Genomic DNA, 5888 nt, shown 5'->3' with positions numbered 1-5888 from the left:
AGTATTTATCATATATGTAATTAGAAGGGGTAAACTTGTAAAACATCAATCAGTATGTTCTGAACCGATGTGTTGCTTATAAAGGTGTCGATACAATCACAATCCATGGAATTATCATACCTTTTTTTGCAAATTGTTTTATTGTTATTATTGTCAATCTTCTTGAGATAATTTTACTTGGACAACACCATCTAAACCAGTTAGCAGATTAAAGGTTTAATGTGCATTTGGTCTGTTATTGTGACAACTTTGTTAATAGAGTATTGATATTTTTTTATCTGTTTGAGCTGCCACTAATGTTTTCGTTTACCTTCCAGAACCTGCACTTAGGATGATTATTTTAAAATCGCGGGTTGAGTACTTGAAACTCTCTTCTTCACTCAAAGGTGTGTTGCTTTGAATTGGTTTACGAAATGATGAATAATTTTGCACTCAAACCTGAAGTCTTTTACTTGATTTGGTAACTAAAGAGAATTTATAGGTTTCTTTTTATCAATTTTAAAGGGCTCTAAACTTCAGGAATTTCTTTTAAAATGTGCAAAAGAATTATGTGGTTTTGAAAAGTGACACCAAATATGACAACTGGAAGGATCCAAGAAAATGACACGTAGATGTTACAAAAGAATCATGTTCAGTTTTGTTCAATTCCCAGATGATTGGCCAATGAATAAACATTAATAATTGAGCTAAGATTTTGACTACTTTTAAGTGCTGCTGATATCTAGGGTGTAAATGTGGGCAGGTTGAACTAGAACTGTTATATCCAAATTGGACGTATCAATTCTGCTCAACAGAAAGGTTGCATATGTGTCAAATGTGTTGGTGGGTTGTAATCAATGGTTTAGATGAGTTGTATGCAAGATTTGGTATAGCCTTTATGTGAATTTATCAAAGAAAATTGCAAGAACAAGAGATAGTCGAATGGAATCGTTTAATTAATTGAATGACTGACACCATGCTCAAACTATTACTGAGATAATTTTCGACTTTGGAATGCAATGAATAAACTAAAACTGAACATAATTAAATAAAAGATAGCCTAACGCTCACAAAGTAGACGTTGAAGCTTCTAACCTGGTCATTCAACTAACATTGTAATTGGGCTGATGTTACAGTTTTAAGTTATAACTTAAAATGGGCTGTTTTAAGTAAACAAGTTGATCAAACACTATGGTTACATGACAACCAAGTCTGAGAAACTTCAATGTGAGAAACTTCAAAAGCCTCATAACCGTAGATTTTATTTTCCACAAGAATTTTAGATTCTTCATCTAGAACCAAACGGAAATTCATCGCATGCACACAAGTGTTTAAAAGTCTTTCAGTTGACTTAAAAGCAATCATCTTTATTATTTAAAATTCTTATTACTGTTATTGCTGTTAACCGTTTAAGCATTTTCCTATGGCCTTAGCCTCAATTTGTCTCATCATCTTTCTATCTATATTGCTACGTTTTGTAGCAGCAGAGCAGACTGATGGTTATGTATCTGTTGGGGCATCACTCACAGCTATACCAGATGCCAAACCATGGCTCTCATCGTCTGGTGAATTTGCCTTTGGGTTCCAGCAAGTTCAAGGCCAAGATAACTTCTTGTTATCCATATGGTATGACAAGACACCTGAGAAAACCATCATCTGGTACCCAGAAGGTGGTCGAACAGTGGCTACAGGATCCAAAGTTGATCTGGTTGATAGGCGTGGGCTTGTACTCTCTGATCCTCTAGGCAACAAGGTATGGAGTTCTGGGAACTTTTTGGATTTTGCGTATGGTTGTATGAACGACACGGGCAACTTTGTAATTTTGGGTAGCAATTCTAGCAATATATGGGAGAGTTTTAATTATCCTGCAGATACCATACTGCCTACTCAGGTTATGGATTTAGGTGGAGTAATCAACTCCAAAATGGGCGAAACAGATTTTACTGGTGGAAGATACCAGTTACGTCTGCTTCCAGATGGGAATCTTGTTCTTAATACTCGAGATATGTTTTCGGGCTCTGCTGGTAATGCTTACTTTGTTAGTGGCACACGTGATGTATCCAATTCAACGAATTCTGGTTTCCAGCTGGTTTTTGATGCAATGGGATACATGTATGTACTGAGAAGAAATAGAGAAAGAGTTAATCTTACTACTGAAGGCTCGCTTCCTTCGGGAGATTACTATCACAGAGCTACTCTTGATTCTGATGGGGTTTTTACTCAATACTACTACCCCAAGAATCCGACTGAAGACACAAGCTGGAAAGTTGTATGGTTTGTGCCAGAAGACATATGTATAAGTCAATATAGTAAAGCTTGTGGGACAAACAGTTTTTGCAGTTTAGATGGCAATCGACCAAACTGTGAATGCCCACCGGGGGCAGGGTTCTCATTGATTGATCCCAATTATCCAACTAGCGGCTGCGCACGGGATTTCAGACCAATCTGTAATCACATGGGAGATGTGATAGATTTCATTGAGCTGACAAATATTGATTGGCCAGGATCTGACTATGAGACCCTGAACCCCAGTGATGAACAAACCTGTAGAAATTCCTGCTTGAAAGACTGTATATGTGAAGTGGCAATTTATAGGGACAACCAATGTTGGAAGAAGCAGCTTCCACTTAACAATGGGTTTAAAGACCTTCCGTCTAATGTGAAGGCCATCATAAAAATTAGGAAAAATGATGGTTCTTCTGTATCTGTTGGTGCATCACTCACAGCTACACCTGATGCCAAACCATGGCTTTCATCTTCTGGTGAATTTGCCTTGGGGTTCAAACAAGTTCAAGGCAGACATAGCTTTTTGTTATCCATATGGTATGACAAGATACCTGAGAAAACCATCATCTGGTATCCAGAAGGTGGTCCAACTGTGGCTACAGGATCCAAAGTTGAACTGCTTGATAAGCGTGGTCTCGTACTCAGTGATCCTCAAGGCATAGAGGTATGGAGATCTGGGCCTATATCTGATCTTGCATATGCTTATATGAATGATACTAGTAACTTTGTGATCGTGGGTAGCAATTCTTCAAATATATGGGAAAGTTTTAAGCATCCAGCAGATACTATGTTGCCTACTCAGGTTATGGCTAAAGGTGGAGTAATCAACTCCAGAATGGGCGAAACAAACTTCACTGGTGGAAAGTTCCAGTTACGTCTGCTTCAAGACGGGGATCTTGTTCTTAATACTAGAGATAAGTTTACTGGATCTCCTGATAATGCTTACTATAGTAGTAAGACAGGTAACAACTCCAATGAAATGAATTCTGGTTCCCAACTGGTTTTTGATGCATCAGGATACATGTATATATTAAAAGGAAATGGCAAAAGTGTTAATCTTACAAAAGCCTTACTTCCTTCTGAAGATTTCTATTTCAGAGCTACTCTTGATTCGGATGGGGTTTTTACTCAATACTACTATCTCAAGAATCAGACCGAGGCTACAAACTGGAAGGTTTTATGGGTTGAGCCAGAAAATATATGTACTACTAGAGATAGCAAAGCTTGTGGGCTAAACAATGTTTGCAGCCTTAATGGCAATCGGCCAAAGTGTGAATGCCCACAGGGTTTCTCATTGCTTGATCCCAACGCTCCAAATGGTGACTGCAAGCTTAATTTCACTCCGAGCTATGACGAAAACGAGTCAGGTCATGGTGGAGATGTGTTTGATTTCATCGAATTCACTAACATCGATTGGCTATCATCTTACTATGTGAGCCTGAACATGAGTAACGAACAAAACTGTAGAAGTTCCTGCTTGAAAGATTGTTTTTGTGAAGTTGTAATTTACAAGGACAACCAATGTCGGAAGAAGAAGCTTCCACTTTCCAATGGGTATAAAAATTCTTCATATAATGTGAAGGCTTTCCTGAAATTTAAGAAAATCCCGTCTGGAACAGGAGAGAAAAAAATTGGAAGAATTTTGATATTCGTAGGATCAGTCCTCGTAGGTACATCTGTGTTAGGAATTCTCGTAGTGACTGGTATGATTTATGTGTGTTCCGTTCAAATACACAAGCAGAAAGCGGTAAATTCATTTCCAGATGGTACAACTTGTAAAACTAATCTGCCTCGTTTTACATATCAAGAACTAGTCAAAGCGACTAATGGGTTCAAGGATGAACTGGGAAAGGGGGCTTTCGGGATAGTATATAAAGGTGTAATAGGGACAAAGATCGTGGCGGTCAAGTAACTGGAAACTATGCAGGTTAAAGACGGCCAAAAAGAATTTGAAACTGAGGTCAGCGCGATTGCAAGAACTCATCACAGGAATTTGGTGCAGCTTCTGGGCTATTGTGATGATAGTGAGCAGCGGCTATTGGTTTATGAATATTTGAGTAATGGCACTTCGTCATTTTTTCTTTTTGGAAACATGATCAGACCTAGTTGGAAACATAGGAGTTATATAGCTGTTGGCATTGCAAAGGGACTCGCATACCTCCATGAAGATTGTAGCAATCAGATCATCCACTGTGACATAAAGCCTCAGAATATACTTCTTGATGATTACTACAATGCTAAGATTGCAGACTTTGGATTGGCGAAGCTGTTGATGATTAATCAAAGTCGGACGCAGACTGGAATTAGAGGAACAAAAGGATATGTTGCTCCTGAATGGTTTAGGAACACCCCTGTCACATTCAAGGTTGATGTCTATAGCTTTGGTGTCTTGCTATTAGAGATCATTTCATGCCGAAAGAGTCTGGTTTTTGATGATGATGCCGAAGATGTGTCAGTTTTAACGGATATGGCGTGGGATTGCTATCAAGAAGGCAGACTGGATGCACTTGTAGAGAATGATTTGGAGGCCTTAGGTGATTTCAAGAAACTTACAACATTTATGATGGTTGGTCTTTGGTGTGTACAAGAAAACCCTTCATTGAGACCAACCATGAAAAAGGTCACCCGGATGCTTGAAGGAGGAATTGAAGTGCCCAAACCTCCATGTCCATTTCCTTTGTCTGTTCCATTCTAATCTTTAAATCTATATATCTGCCATGTTTTTGTACGTCGTTCTATATATTTTTTCCTTATGCATAATTCATGCCAATTCTAATCCATAAATAAAGATGGTTAAATATGATTTGGTCTATGGACTTCATTATCACATCTTGAGAGTTATACTATCTCATGATTACGAATGTATGTATTCATGTTTTCTCTATATTAGTTATAATTTTCCATTCTCATTTTAACCCGGGTTTATTAGTTTTTAGTAAGACATAGATAATCAGAGTATGGCGGTAGTAATTTTATGCGAACATTTATGGCAATAGTGGAATGGGGGCGGTGAAGCCTTGTGTCTTGTAGTGTCATGCATATTTCCCTTACTCAACCACACTTGCTAGTTGCTAGTGTAGTTTATGCACATAAGTTCAGTAAAAAATGTTCCGCAAAGATATAGTTGTGAGTCTTTTAAAGAAAGTAATGTTAGTATACTAGAGATCTGTTTAGAAATTGAATCATATTGAAGAACTTTGATTTCTTTTGATGCTGGTCCTATACGAAAGAAGATAAGCTTTTAGCTATTATATTTATATGTGTGTGATCTACTAAACATTTTCATAGAATGAAAGGTGCTTGTTTTGAAGAACAAATAAATATTTGGTAGAATGGTTTGAAAGGTATACGTTTCTAGTCCATGAATATTATCGTGATTTATTAACCCAAGTTTAAATGTTAAATAGCGGTTAAAACTTTTATTCAGGTAATATTCGTTTGTTACTTTTTAAAATTCTTTTATTAGTTATTAGATAACCACTTTGAGGGACCCGACTGGTCAATTTGCAATGTAGTATGGTATGAGTAGAGTAATTTAAGTATACTCGTATCACTAAAACTCAATCCACTTGAGGATATTGTTTAAAAAATCGATACATTTTATTTTCGTAATAATTTATAAA

At 37.2% G+C, this 5888-nt stretch overlaps 1 pseudogene; it reads left to right on the top strand.

Moving 5' to 3' along the window:
- The first annotated feature begins 1774 nt into the window (after positions 1 to 1774).
- Positions 1775 to 4960, top strand: LOC143570317 (G-type lectin S-receptor-like serine/threonine-protein kinase LECRK2; annotated as a pseudogene).
- The last annotated feature ends 928 nt before the right edge of the window (positions 4961 to 5888 follow it).

The sequence above is a fragment of the Bidens hawaiensis genome, unplaced genomic scaffold (assembly GCF_021521415.1).
Source record: "Bidens hawaiensis isolate Kalapana, Puna unplaced genomic scaffold, B.hawaiensis_p1.1 tig00024868_1, whole genome shotgun sequence".
NCBI classification, from domain to species: Eukaryota; Viridiplantae; Streptophyta; class Magnoliopsida; order Asterales; family Asteraceae; genus Bidens; species Bidens hawaiensis.
Note: the sequence above shows the minus strand (reverse complement) of the source record. Positions and strands in the feature narration are given on the sequence as shown.